Source organism: Neophocaena asiaeorientalis, unplaced genomic scaffold (genome assembly GCF_003031525.2).
Source record: "Neophocaena asiaeorientalis asiaeorientalis breed wild unplaced genomic scaffold, Neophocaena_asiaeorientalis_V1.1 scaffold307, whole genome shotgun sequence".
NCBI classification, from domain to species: Eukaryota; Metazoa; Chordata; class Mammalia; order Artiodactyla; family Phocoenidae; genus Neophocaena; species Neophocaena asiaeorientalis.
The window spans coordinates 2,042,934-2,058,233 of record NW_020171817.1 but is presented as its reverse complement, the minus strand read 5'-3'; the positions used below and the strand labels follow the sequence as shown (position 1 = coordinate 2,058,233).

The window sequence follows — 15,300 nt, the reverse complement described above, 5'->3', positions numbered from 1 at the left end:
CATGTGACTTCATTTCAGTAACCTCTTGGGCAATACAGGCGTAAAATGGTTTGATCATGCACGGTGTCACAAAGAGTGCAGGGAGCCTGACGCTTATACACCGTTGGTGGGACTCCTAACCAGTGCACTCCCGTTGGGGAAATCCATTTGGCCCTATCTGTTCAAGTTTAAGATGCATAAACCATTTGACCGTGCAGTTCAGTTTTTAGGAGTTGGTCCTAAAAATGCTTTTGTGTATATGCAGACATGTGAACAAGGGTGTTGTTTATAGATTTATTCATTTTAGCAAGAAATTGGAAAAGTTTAAATGTTCGATAGGGAAGTGGCTAAATACATTGTGGGGCTTTCATATGATGGAATACCCTGCACCTTGTAAAAGAATGAAGTAGATCTACGTGCGCGACTGGACTTCTATGGAGTATCTTCTGTATAAATTAACTGACAAGGATAAGGTGCAGAACAGATGCTAACATTTGCATAAAAATGTAGTCTGTGGGGTTGGGGGTATATGTGTGTGTATAGATTCATACAGTTGTATAGCGTGGAAACTTGCTTATAGGGCGGTCCAGGAGGCAGTAGAAGTTTGTTCTTCACAGCTTACCCTTTCATAACATTTGAATGTTATTATTATGTATTCTTTTTCTATGAAAAATATTAGATTAATTTTTTATTTATAAATTTATTTATTTATTTTTGGGTGCATTGGGTCTTCGTTTCTGTGCGAGGGCTTTCTCCAGTTACGGCGAGCGGGGGCCACTCTTCATCGCGGTGCGCGGGCCCCTCACTGTCGCGGCCTCTCTTGTTGCGGAGCACAGGCTCCAGACGCGCAGGCTCAGTAGTTGTGGCTCACGGGCCTGGTTGCTCCGCTGCATGTGGGATCTTCCCGGACCAGGGCTCGAACCCGTGTCCCCTGCATTGGCAGGCAGATTCTCAACCACTGCGCCACCAGGGAAGCCCTTAGATTAATTTTTTTAAAGTCTGGTAGTACAGCTTAAAATTCCCAAGTCTATTGACTTAACGGTAGATGAGATAATGTGTATATAGAGGCTTAGCATAGTTCCAGATATAATAATGGGTTTTCAGTAAATTAGCATGAGTGGTGGCCATGGCAGAGATGGCGGTGGAGTAGTATGAGGGTGTCAGAACTTTATGCCGAAGAACCCCTTGTGACAGAGAACAGCTAATGTTTCGTCCCCCCATCTCTGCCACACCTGGGCATTTGAGTTGTCTTAAAGAGGTGGTCTAAAGTATGAAATTGTGTATAGTTCTGGTGCTTTGGTTTAAAAGATAAAGTTAAAAAATGTTTTTCTTTGTTCTTTTCTGTATTTCCGTGTTTGTTTTTTAACATAAAATAATTGTGTATCTCTTAATATCAGAGAAAAAAATTAAAAACTAATGTATCTCCTCAAGGTAAAAGCAATTATTCAGTCAAACTTTGCAGTCTTGACAGATGAGCCGTGTCATCTTATGGTGTGGAACCTTGTCCACTGCCATCCAGCTCCGGCTGTGTATAAACCCTGTTTCCAGAAGAGGCTTTCTCTCTATAAATTAAGGTTAGGATCTGATGTTGCCTTTTGATGATTTCCATCACGATTTAGTGATTTCCGTGAAGTCGTTGGAACGGAAGGCTGCTTCTGAGTCACGTGCCATCTGTTGCCTCTTGACCTGTGGGAACATCAGTCCCCAGCACGTGTGACTGTCAGGTGTGGTTGTCAGGAATTCCTGCTTCCAATTCAGCGTCCTCATCTCGGGTCTTTATTGCTGTCAGTGACTCACACGTTTGCAAATTCCTTGTCCATTTCACTCCTGCGGGATCTGATCCTTTGTGAGGACCAAGGCCAGAGAGAGGAACAGGTGCTCTCCTGGAAACCATGGCCAAGGGAAGTGGGAGTAACAAGGAGGGAGAGATCCACGGGTGACCTGCCGGGAGACCACGTGCAGTGCTTTGTGTCCATATTTCTTCTTAAGAGTGTTGCAGCTTTCTGGTTTGATGGGCTGTATTCATAAGACTATTAATAGATGTGTTTTTAAGCTTTGTGTCCCACAGTTAGGTATTGATGTTATTTTTTTTGACCAGTATTAAAAATCTAGAATTGATTTAATTAAATGCACATATGTCATTCAGATAGAAATGATTTCAAACCCTGCTTCTTTTTTTTTTTTCTGTTCCAATAAACCTTTGTTTACAAAAACAGGCAGTGGGCTTTGGGAACTGGATAGAGGTTTCACAACACTGCAAATGCATTATATACCACTGAACTATTCACTTTAAAATGGTTCGTTTTGTGACATATGAATTTCACCTCAATAAATTATTATTATTATTTTTTAAAAATTATTTATTTATTTTTGGCTGCGTTGGGTCTTCGTTGCTGCGCGTGGGCTCTCTCTAGTTGCTGCGAGCGGGGTCTACTCTTCTTTGCGGTGCGCGGGCTTACTGCGGTGGCTTCTCTTGTTGCCGAGCATGGGCTCTAGGTGCGTGGGCTTCAGTAGTTGTGGCTCCTGGGCTCTAGAGCACAGGCTCAGTAGTTGTGGCGCACGGGCTTAGTTGCTCCGTGGCATGTGGGAATCTTCCTGGACCAGGGCTCGAACCCATGTCCCCTGCATTGGCAGGTGGATTCTTAACCACTGCACCACCAGGGAAGCCCCAATAAATTATTTTTAAAAAGCAAATAGGCAGTTGATAGGATTTGGCTCACAAGTAGTAGTTTTCTGACACGTGACCAAGATCAACCTTTAATTCTTTGCTTAAACTCATTCCAGGCAACCCTAATTTGCAGTTATGTAACATCTACCTGCATACTTATGACAGGTCACTCACTACCCCACAAGGTACTTTTTTTTCCACTTATGGACAGATCCTGATCCTATCTGGAGGGTTTTTTCATATACAAAATATCCCTCCCTATGCCTTCTATCCACAGAGGGTTTACTTATGTTATGATTGTCTCCTTCACTAAAGGAACTCCATGCCGGGTTGATTTAAAGGATGAGTTCACTCGGATTAGGACATACTGGAGGGGAACATGCTTATGTGCTAAAGCACCAGGCAAAGAGAAACTGAATCCCTTAGTTAAGGGATTGCTTGACAGCATGGAGTGACTTCTCTCATACACACACACGTCCATCATCAGCAGATTTTTATTAGATGGAAGATACCTAGGGCTGGCTCAAAGGAAAGTGGTGACGATTGGCAAGCACTCCTCCACAGAGCAGAGGAGGCACTCCTGGCTGTGGCGATGGGTACTTACGATATTGAGGGTCAGGGTCTCCTGCTTGACTTTGGCCACCTAGGAAGCTCTTCCCCTTGGCACTCATTATCACCAGTGCTGGCATGAAAGGGTCTGCAGTGCGTTAGTTCAACTTGGCTAACAGTTCTTCCTGTTCTGGCTGGGCTTTGAACCTTCCCTTGAAGTCTTCTTCAGTGTGCTCCCTCACTGACAGTTTGACTCCTTCAGGACGATTGCTTTGGATTATTTCCAAGAAAATCTCTGCATATGTAGCGCTCAAACCGCTGATCTGAACCACTCGCCCATGGGTGGTAAGAACTGAGTCCAGGAGCATTTTGCCGCCTTGGTTCTGCAACTGCAACACCTCCATGGTTTTGGTGGGCCTCGCATAACTTTCCTCGACTTTAATGGAGAGATGGTTGCAGAGGTTGTGAACATACTGGGCATGACTCTCTGCCAGGGCCGTGTCATTTGCAGTCAGGTGAAGTTTCAAACCCCATGTTCATCATCTGTCCCCGAGTTAACGGGTCTCACTTCCACTTTCCCCTCTTCTTCTTGGGCTCTTGTGCTTTAGCTAGGTGCTTGCATCTCCCAGTGCCACGCGTGGGCTGTGACCTGTAGCGCCACCGGTGCTCGGCAGAATGCCGCCTGCAGAACAGATGGGATTCTTTCTTGAAGTTCTGAACCTCAAGAGGGAAAAGGCTTACTTAAAAATGGTGTCATTCCTCAGACACAGCGCCTTTCCCAGAGCTCCATTCATCTTTGCTGCTGCGCGGCCTGTAATTGCGCCAGCTGGAGATCGGCCCAAGCAGCCGCGACCCCTGGGCGTCCGGAAACCAATCCTGCTTCTTCTGAACAGACATTCTTAGGTGAAAGTCAACATGTTCCTGAGCAATTAGAAATTATGATGTAAATCATTTTTCTTTAATATCTTAGCAATGCTTTTAGGTGACATACAATTACATTGGGTGATTCGATGTGTAGAACTGTCATGAATTAGTTTTTCACTATTACTACCAGAGATTTAAGTTTATGGGGAAACTGGGTGACCAGTCATCAATGCAAATATCATATTTAACAAAGTAGAAGGTAAAAAAATTTAACACTTGGTATGTAAACACAGACTAATTTTTAGTTAGTCTCGTTGTCGAATACTAAGTGGTGGTACTTTTATATACAGTGAGTGTAGTCACCAGAGGTTGCCTAGGCATTTAGCTCCATTCTTATCATACCTTTGGGACAGGTGTTTTGCCTTTTGCAGAGAAGAGAGAGACAGGAGATTTTATCGTTCGGACTGGGCTGAACTCAGAGGTGCTGTCCCCGCTTGCTGAGTGTCCTGCTAGAGCAGATCTAGAGAAGCAGTGGGCCTACTGCTTCAGCACAGAGCTCTTGTGAGACTTAATATGAAAAAATGACAGAGACGTAAATGTAGTTGAACCATTAACTTTCAACTTTTTTTCCCTATCATGTTTTCTTTTTATTGTCAACTAAAAATTGTCACTCACCATCTGCTTCTGTAAGAATGAAGTCACTGGCCACTACAGTCGCTGACCTTCATCGCCCCCTGAAAGGAGTTCAGGGTGGAGATCAGGAATGAGGCCCTCTGCGCTCTGGGTGGGGAAACTGGCAGAACAGGTATTCAGAGAGTTAGATCTTTCCAGAAGAAGAGTTTATGAGCCCAATTCTTGCATCTCTTCGTATCTAGAAAAGCACTAACGTCACTAACGGAGACGTGTGCTCCTCGTGACCAGCAGCAACCTTGTGCCGAACTGTGTGCTCAACTGCACGCACCCCCTTCACCAAAATCACACACATCCTGACCCCCCTCCCTCTTCGGAGCAGCTCCTCAGAGCTCTCGGAGCGGCTGCCCCCTGGGCTATAGTCCTCATTCTGCCCCAAATGAAACTTAACTCACAGCTCTCACGTTGTGCATTTTTTTTTTCAGTCGACTTTATTTATCACATACTATTTCCTTTGGGATTAAAACAACACAAAAGGTAAGGTTGTTTTGGTAAGAAAGCTCACAGTGGAGGAAAAATATCTTAGTTCTAAATATGTCATTCTCAAGATATACTGATAAAATAAGATGCGCTTTTTCTCTGAAAGAACAAAGACGTGGCAGTTGATGGTTTCTAAAAGTCTCAGAGACTTTATTTCATACCCGTGTAACTGGAAGCTGGGAGTCTTTTCAAAGTGTTTCTCAAACCAAAGATATTTCTTCGTGTGTATGACATTTCATAAATCTATGGGCAAATAAACTATTTTCAAAAGCCCAGATTTGTTTTTGAAATAAAATATATGCTTGTGTTTCCCAGATCTGTATTTAAAATGATGCGAAGAGCTATTTATATGGTGTCAGACGCGGAAAAACCATCAGCATTTCAAAGAGCTGATATTCTGTACCAGAGCTCAAGTAAACAGTGGCTGACTCTGTCATTCAGTGCAGAAATGTTTCCCAATTGTTTTTTAACCTTTCAAATTTTTTGATATTTGTAAACATCAAAAGTCTTACATTTTCATGGGGTCAAATATATTTATCTTTCGTTTATTTTATTTACTTGTTTAACAGTCATTCCTAACCACAGATCATTTGAAAAATTACCAATATTTCTTCCGTTTTTTAAAAACAATTCTTTAAAAAAATTCTTTTTTTTTTGAAAATTCTTCTTAAACATAATAGAACTCTACAGTCTATTGTGGCACATGGGATGAAGTGAAGATCAGATCATTTTTATCCCAACTACTTAGTCAATTTGTTAACACTGTTTCTTATATATGCTATTTCTATTGATACATTGGTTAATGAGAATATATATTAAGTTTTCAAATATCTCAGAATCTATTTGCTCTGTCAGTTTTTGTGCCAGTTTTCATTATTGTTGTTTTCTTCTTATTATTTTTCAAAAATTCCTAGCTTCTGTCACTTAATTTTTCAAATGAACTTGGGGATTATTTTTAAAGTCTTTCTCCTAACCATCCCTCTCCCCCTGTAGAAATTTCTATTGGGAATTACATTAAAATAATTGGAGTGGAGCTGGCATTATACATTCAGTCTTTCATACATACAAGGCAGATCTCTGTTTATTCTGCTCTTCTTTCCTGGTTCTTCATAAATTTTGATAGTTTGCTTCAAACAGGCCCCTCTCTATATTTGTTATTATAGAGGATGTTTTTTTCCAGATAGATTTATTTCCTGTTGGTTATTGTTGGGATTGAAAAATGCTATTGATTTCTAAAATTTTAAAATTCACTTCCTTCACCAAACTATTATCTGTTCTGATAGTTATCAGTCAACTCATTTGAGCCTTCTAGATACACAGCTGTGTTGTAGCCAATAATACTATGGTTTCTTCCTTCAAGCAGTCATGCTCCATTGCTTTGTGTCTTATGTTCTTTTATGGGCTAAAATCCTAAAATTTAAAAAAAATGATCGCTTGTAAAGTACCTGTCTCTGTTAGAAATGATTTCGTAAGTTACCTAGAGACTGCAGGTTACCTTTTATTGTGTAGAAAGGTTTTTGGAAATCAACACATTTCCTTGTTTTGAATCAGTGGTATCTGGTCCTATTTTTGGTAGAATAAGTACAACTTTAGGGAAAACCTGTTAAAATAGAAGCCTTGGAAACTTATTTAAAGCAGATTTTTAAATAGATTACTGTATATTCTTTTTATTTTTCTAGGTGAAAGCTTGGTGATACTGGGAAACCGAAATTCAGAGTTAAAAAATAATGATTTCAGTGGTTCTAAACTAAAATCCAGCTTTTATGGATAACTGTTTTAATAGACATATTGGTAAATTTGTAGCTCAAATTTTGCTTCTGTCAGTAATAGTACTGCCTATAATCAGCAGACTAGATTGTTGATACTGTTGGAAGTAAGGAGTGATCAGTGCTAGTTTTGTAAGGGGTAGAGCACAAACTAGTGATGTAGAGTTTGATGCTGTCTTATCTTTTCTTATTTTTTCAAGGAACTGGCTACCCTCTCTTGATAAATGCTTCTGTAGTAAGCTGTTTGTACACCTAGTGAACAGACCCATGGTTTCCTTCTCCGTATTTGAGTAACTGGAATCTTTTGTTTTTTTTTAAAATTTTTGGCTGCGTGGGGTTTTCATTGCTGCACGCAGGCTTCCTCTGGTTGCGGTGAGTGGGGGCTACTCTTTGTTGCCGTGCGTGGCTTCTCATCACCGTGGCTTCTCTTGTTGCGGAGCACTGGCTCTAGGCGCACGGGCTTTAGTTGTGGCACGTGGGCTCAGTAGTTGTGGCGCATGGGCTTAGTTGCTCCGCGGCATGTGGGATTTTCCTGGACCAGGGCTCGAACTCGTGTCCCCTAAATTGGCAGGCGGATTCTTAACCACTGAGCCGCCAGGGAAGCCCTGGAATGTTCTTCTGATGCCAGTTTTCATGTCTTAACCACTGAGCCACCAGGGAAGCCCTGGAATGTTCTTCTGAGGCCAGTTTTCATGTCATATTTCTGTCATCTTCTTTAAGTTTTCTATCACTTCCCCTTATCGCCTGGACAACCTTTAGGTATTGTGGTCTTGGTATCTGGGATTCTTTACATTTTTCCCTCTTAGCTTTGCATGCTGAGGCAATCAGTTTATATCCTATAACTGTCCAGTTGACCGTGAGGCATCACTTTTATACACTTATTATGTCCATCTTTGTCTCAGTTGCATTGTATCAGCACTTATAGGTTTCCATCTCCGCTCATTTTTAGAAACAAATATTAGTAAATATGATGCAATATTTAAATAATTGCACAAATAAATGTTGCTTGGCAACATGGAACTGTTGCTTGCTGTGCTTTACTTGATGAAGTAGTGGGATATGTGTGTCCATCAACTGATGCATGGAAATCTCGGGGAGGCTCAGGAAAGGTGGTTTGAGCATATCCCTTTTCCATGTTTGACAGTGCTGGTTGCCTGTAAGTCATGCTGTAAAGTGCTGGAGTGCCCGTCAAGAACGTCGTGATCTCTGTTAAGCTGAATCTTTTCTGGGTCTCAGTTTTCTCTTCTGCAAGATGACCAAGCTGGTCTTTATGATCTTTAAGGTTCTTTCCAATGTGATACTGTGATTCTACTTGGGCCATTCAGGTCCTTTCACAGAAATTGAGTATTCTTACATAGATATAATAAAAGAAAAAATGAAAAAAACCAAGTCTATTTTATTTATCCCTTTTTTTCCAGCCCAGTACAGATAAGAAACTGGCAGTTATTACTGTTTATGTTCTGCCTTTCTCTGAACTCAAATAATTGAAGGTAGCTTGCAACAAGGATACAAATTTATGGTAAAATGTAAAAATAAAGAGGACCAAGCAGGGAAATAGGAATTAAAGTGGAAAAGAACCATCTAGAAAGATGGCAGGCCTGTTGACCATGAGGGCCTGCAGGTGCTGAGGGTGTCGGCAGGTAGAGAGAGGCAGGTCGGTCCCAGGGAGGGGGCGAGCTCTTGTGCAGGGTGCTGGTCACGGACCCTGTCTGGAGCCAGTGTCACGGAAGCCACTGCGTTTCAGTTTATCTGCGTTTGTGGTCGTGATTCTGAAAGGCCGCCGCCTCTGCTCCCCGTGGAGAGCCTGGCTGCAGCTGCAGGCACAGACCTCGCTCCCCGTGGGCAGTGCTGGCTCCCCATCCCCTCGTTTCCCCGGGGAGGGCACCGGAGATCCGGGCAGTAAAGGGCGAAGGAGATGTCGCCAGCCCGGAGGGGCAATGGCAGGGATTTGTGACAGCGCAGGGCCTGGAAGGAGAGCCTCCGCGTGGGTGACAAAGCTCCTCCTGTGTTCAGGGCGGCCGTCTGGCCTTTCCTCGTGTCTTGAGTAGCCCGTGGTGCCCTCTGGAACGCGCTCCGCCTCGCTGTCTGCTGGGCAGCCGGGCCCTGCGTCGGCTGTGAGCTGGTGGCGTAGGAGGGGCCCGGGTTTCGAGTGACCGCTCGGGAGGCCGTGCATCTCCGTGCATCTCCCCGCAGCCTCCATCTGTGTCGAGGGACGTGTTGCGCCAAAGGGTAGACTCTGCTCAGCCTGCCGGAAGTGCAGTGAGGCTGGTCTCGGTCTGACGGTGGAAGTTCATCCATTCTCCGAGTCGCTGGAAGACTGTGGGCTCTGGAGTTAGACCTGGGCTTCTGACTCTCGCCAGGACTCCTTTTTCCCGTGTAGAGCCTCATCTTCCTTTTCTACAAAATATCCTTCTTGAACTGTGCTGCTGACTAGTCGAGGTGATATCTGTGCAGGGCCCTGTTAGTGACTCAAGCAGCAGTAGTCATCACAATGTCATTGTGATTATTCCTTTTATTATTCATCTGTTCTCCCACCAGACCTTTTGCAAGAGGTGTCAGTAAAACAATAAGCAGCCTTCAGAGAAGTTTTTCTTTGATCTGCTGTAAAGGTGAAAACTCTTTAAGGCGAGCTGCTATTTTGATATTTGAAGGATATCGGAAAGACCCAGGACTGCGGAGACTGGAGACTGCTAGTTTCCAGGAGTATGTTTGTCAGGCGGCTCCTTCCCTCCAGGCAGGGAGGCCTGTTGGCCCCTGTACTCCGGAAGGTCCACGCCCGGGCTCCTTCCAGTAGCAGTGTGCCCGCAGCTTCTCAGACACGCACGTGTAGACGAGGTTCATGTGTTCCTCATTCAGAGCAGGTGACAGAGATTCAGAGAGGAGAGGAATTTCAGCTTAGTGTTTGAATGTTGTGTTTGAGAGGAACAGACAACTAAATGCCGTAAAGTGGTACAGGAAAGTGGCCTGAACTTTAAGAATGTTCCTTTTCCTCCGCTCTCCCACTTCACCCTGAGATTTTCACATTTATATTAATTATCTCCATGGCTCATGAGGTCATACAGTAGAATCTGAATTTGAAATAAACGTCAAAATCAGACCGATCATCCTTCACAGGCGGCTGTGAAGAAAATGTGCTTCTGTGGCTGAAGCGTTTTGTCATATGAAGCTCAGACCTTATTTTTCAAATACCTTGTCACCAAAATAACTAGGACATCACATTAAAGACTTTGGAGGGTGTTGGGATCGTGGCAGGACGTGGCCATGTGGAAGGGTGCGCCGTGGACTGGCCGCCCCTGGGCTGGTCCGCCTCCTGCTGGCTCTGGGGATGGCCTGTCACCTGTTCACTTCTTTGAGTGTACAGAGGAGGCACCACTGTGCGTGTTTTACTCAGCCATTCCTGAAAACGGTAATGGTACTTTGTTACTCACTGAGGCTCACGATGCTTGTGCAGATAAAATTCATTACCATCCCCAGCAGTGATTTTCTGTTTGTGTGTGTGTGTGTTTCTTTACATCGCTGGAGTCCTTAGAACTATTTTGCATGAAATGCCAGTTTATAAGATATATAGAAGTAAATGCTGTGGTGCCATTAGGGCCTACACCCCACTTTCCTGAGTTTTCACCCCAAGCCTCTTCCATAGAGCCGTAGGATTTGAAAGCTAGACCCATACTCTTGTGTGCTCCATTGTATTCTTGATCTGATCCCAGTTTTACTTTTCTCTCACTTTTTCATTTCATTTTGAAAAATTTCAAGCATACAGTACAATTGGAAAAAGTTTTACAAGGAATTTCTGAATAGCCATCACCTGGATTCTTACCATTAACCTGTTAATAACACTCACGTTGCCACATAATCATCTGTCCCCTGTCCATCCAACAGCACATCTTTTTTGGTGTGATAGATTTCAAAGTAAGTTGCAGACTTTCCTTAGATGCATATAATTAGCACAGTCCTCTTTTTAAGGTAAAATTTACATACGGTGAAATGCACAGGTCTTAAGTATACCATTCATTCATTGAGTTCTGACAGATGGATACACCTGTGTAATTCAAACTCCCTCTCAAGATGCAAAACACTACGAATGCCCCAAAAAGCTTCCTCATGCTCCTTTCAAAGATCAATCTCCACCTCCACCCTCCAAAGGAAGGCACTGTTTTGAGTTTTTTCTACTGTAGACTAGTTTTATCAGTTATACTGCTTTACATAAAGGGAATCATTCAGGATGTTCTCTTTTGTGACTGGTTTCTTTCACTCATCATGTTTCTGAGATGCACCCATGTTATTGTGTGTATAGTAGGGGTGTGTGTGTGTGTGTGTGTGTGTGTAATGGTGCTCCCTTGTAGGAACACACCACTGTTTGTTTATCCATCCTCCTGTTGATGAGCATCTGGGCTCTTTTTGTTTTGGGGCTGCTATGAGTAAAGTTACAATGAATGTTCTCATACAGATCTTTCTGTAGACATTTTCTCTTGGTTAAATACCTAGGGTTCAAATTATTGGATCCATTGCCAGACTTTTTTCTGAAGCGGTTGTATCATTTTACACTCTTTCAGACAAAAGTGTGTGTCTGACCAATGATGTCAAGCACTTCTACATGTGCTTATCAGCCATTTGCATATCTTCTGTGATTGTGACTCCTTGTCTTTTTATTATTGAATTGCAGGGGTTCTTTATATGTCACAGCTGCCGTGTTCATGTTTTACGAATCTTTTCTCCCAGTCTTTGGCTTCCTTTTAATTTTCTTAAAGATGTCTTTTGAAGAACAGAAAATTTTAATTTTCAAATACAATCTTGCCAGTGGTTTCTTTCATGATTATTGCTATGTTTTAAGAAACCTGTGTCCACTCCCAAGTTATGAAGATATTCTAATATGTTTTCTTCTAAAAGCTTCACATTTTGGTCAGTAGTTTTGTGATGTATCTTGAATTAATTTATGTATATACTGTGAGGTGGGGACTCTGCCTTTTGGCCACTCCTCAGCGTAATCTGCTTCTGTTTCCCTGGCTGACTAATGTGCACATACCCTGACGGCTATGCACTCGTACATTCTGTTCTTTCTTTACCCCGCTTCCACAAATATTTGCTGAGTGTTTCTTATGTGCTAGGTGCTGGGCTTGTTTTTGGGTATATAGTGTTGAACAAAATATAAATAATCCATGTCACCATGGAGGTGGTAGTCTAGTGAGGATAAATAGACATTAAGCAAATGAACACAAATGCTTTTATATTCAAGTCTAGTGAAGTCCTATTTGTCTTAGAAAACTCACCTTAAGTCAGTATTTGAAAACCAGGCGTTGTAAGCCACCATATCAGCTGGCGAAAGAAAATCATGTGATCATATCAATTGATATGGAAAAATTATTGCACAAAATCCTGTACTCATTCAAGATAAAACTCTCAGCCAACTAGGGATAGAGGGGAACTTCTTCAATTTAATGAAGGGCATCTGTAAAAATCCTCCGGTTAACATCATATCTAATGCTAAGAGACGGGATGTTTTCTCCCTAAGATTGGGAACAAGGCCAAGATATATGCTTTCAGCATTCTTGTTCAACGTTGTATTGGAAGTTCTAGCAGCTTCAATAAGGCAAGAACAGGAAATCAAAGCCATTCATATTGGAAAGGAAGAAAGAAAACTATTCCTGTTTGAAGATGATATGATTGTCTGTGCAGAAAATCCCAAAGAATGTATGAAAAACAAACAAAACAAAACAACTCTCCTAAAACTAAAAGGTGAGTTGTGCAAGGTCTCAGGATATAATATCAACAAATAAAAATCCATCACATTTCTATATGCTAGCAACAAACGTGTGGGAACCGAAAGTACAGACACAAAACTATTTACCGTCACTCTCAGGAAATAGGACTGTATTTAACAAACCATGTGTAGGAGCTTTATGCTGAGGATTATGAAATGCTGGTGAAAGAAATCAGAGACCTAAACAAAGGGGGAGAGACACGCTCACAGGCTGGAAGGCTCAACATAATGCGGTGTCAGTTCTCCCTAAATTGTTCAGTGCCATTACTGTGAAAATGCCAGCAAAGGTGTATTTTTTTTCCCACTTAAAGTCATCCCGATAAAGTACTAAAAATTATCCGCCTTATTAAATATCAGTCCTTGAACACTGCCGTTTTAGAAATATACATACGAGTTTTTGTTTTAGAACAGTTTTAGATATATAGAAAAATTGGGAAGGTAATCCAAAGAGTTTCCACACCTCTCACATTGTTCTTGCGGTTATTAACATCTTACATTAGTCTGGTGACTTTGTTAAAATTAATGAATCCGTAACTGAAGTGCATACTTTCTTCAGACTTGCTTATTTTTACACGACGTCCTTCCTCAGCTCTGGAGTCCCATCCAGGATCCCACTCGACGTTTGGTCGTTTCTGTCTTGAGCTGCACAGTGCATTAGGTTTTCCTGGATTGTGTTGACTCGGACAGTTTCGTGGAGTACCTGGTGTCAGACATTTTGTAGAATGTCTCTCAGCTGGGATTTGCATGGGGTTTTTCTCATGCTGAGACTACTGTGATGTGTGTTTGGGGAGGACACGCACAGAGGTGAGGGCCACCCTCATGCATCACATCATGGGGGCACTATCAGGTCAGCTGATCACGGTGGCTGTTGGTTTGATCGCCTGGCCGAGGTAGCATGTGTCAGTTTTCTCCACTGGAAAGTGACCCTTCACCCTTACCCTTGAGAACCATCGAGGGTTTTATACACAAGCGTCTTCCAAGATTTACATGGGGGCTTTCCTTATGGTACTGTGGTTAAGAGTCTGCCTGCCAATGCAGGGGACACGGGTTCGAGCCCTGGGCCAGGAAGATCCCACATGCAGCGGAGAAGCTAAGCCCATGCGCCACAACTACTGAGTCTGCGCTCTAGGGCCCGTGAGCCACAACTACTGAGCCCGTGTGCCTAGAGTCCGTGCTCTGTGGCAAGAGAAGCCAGCACAATGAGAAGCCCGCGCACTGCAACGAAGAGTAGCCCCTGCTCTAGAGAAGGCCCGCGTGCAGCAACGAAGCCCCAGTGCAGCCAAAAATAATAAATACATAAATAAATTTGTAAAAAAATTAAATAAAACAAAATTTATATGGAAGGGCACAGGTCCTAGAATAGTTAAATAATTTTGAGAAAGAATAAAGTCAGTGGAGCGATTGTTATGAAAGCCTGCCAGAGCTACAGTAAACTAAGGCAGAATGGTATTGGTGGAGGGACAGACACAGAATAGAGAATCTAGGAAAAGCAATTTAATGGAGGAAGGATAGGCTTTTCAAAAAATGGTGTGGGAACAATTGGACATCCATTGGCAAAACGGTGAACTTTGGCTTAACTCTCACACCTTATATAAAAATTAAGATGAATCATGAACTTAAATGTAAAACTATAAATCTTTTAGAAAAAAACATAGGAGAAAATTTTTAGGATGTAGGGCTTGGCAAATAGTTCTTAGACTTGACACCCAAAGCATGATTCATAAGAGAAAAGAATTGATAAGTTGGCCCTTCAAATACAGACTTTTACTATGCTAAAGACCCTGTTAAGAGGTCTTTGAAAAAGGAACAGCATCTAAAATATACAGAATTTTCGAAATTCAACAGCAAAATAAAGAAACAGAAAATAGTGCAATTAGAAAAGGGAAAGTAGCATGAATGGACATTTCACCAAGATGATCTGCACATGGTAAGTAAGCACATGAAAAGATGCTCACCATCATTACCCATTAGGGAAATGAATATTTAAACCACAAAGAGATATCACTACATACCTATCAAAACGGCTAAAACGAAAAATAGTGACAACCCCAAGTACTGGTAAGGTTGTAGAGAAACTAGATCCCTCATACATTGTTGTGGGAAGTAAAAGATGCAGCACCTCTGGGAAACAGTTTCCTTATGAAACTAAATATTCAGCCACCACGTGACCTAGCTATGCATTCTTGGGCTGTTTACCCTGGAGAAATGAAAACATATGCTCACATAAGAATTTATACACCAATGTTCATAGTAGAATGCGTGGTCAAACAAACTGTTGCACGTCCACACCATGGTGTAAAGCAAAGACTCTCAGTTTTTTCCTTCCTTCTGATGTAGGGAAAAACCCAGTTCGTCCTTTCTGCGTGCTTGTTTATCCTGTGTGTCTGCTTTACTTCACTTCTGACACTTCTGGTCCCCAAATGTGTGAAGGTTTTCCCCACACCAGTAAGTGGTTCTCAGACACCAGCTGGGTGTCCTACAATGTAACTCAATTCTGGCACTGAGTACCGGGGGATAATCCCAGATCCCACCAGTTAAGGGCTCAG

At 42.4% G+C, this 15,300-nt stretch overlaps 1 protein-coding gene and 1 pseudogene across 1 annotated transcript in view; one reads left to right on the top strand and one right to left on the bottom strand.

The window, feature by feature from the left end:
* FARS2 (phenylalanyl-tRNA synthetase 2, mitochondrial) overlaps positions 1 to 15,300 on the top strand; it is a 354,930-nt gene that overhangs the window by 21,812 nt on the left and 317,818 nt on the right. The gene's annotated exons all lie outside the window — the stretch shown is intronic.
* LOC112395607 (39S ribosomal protein L48, mitochondrial pseudogene) lies at positions 3,355 to 3,990 on the bottom strand (annotated as a pseudogene).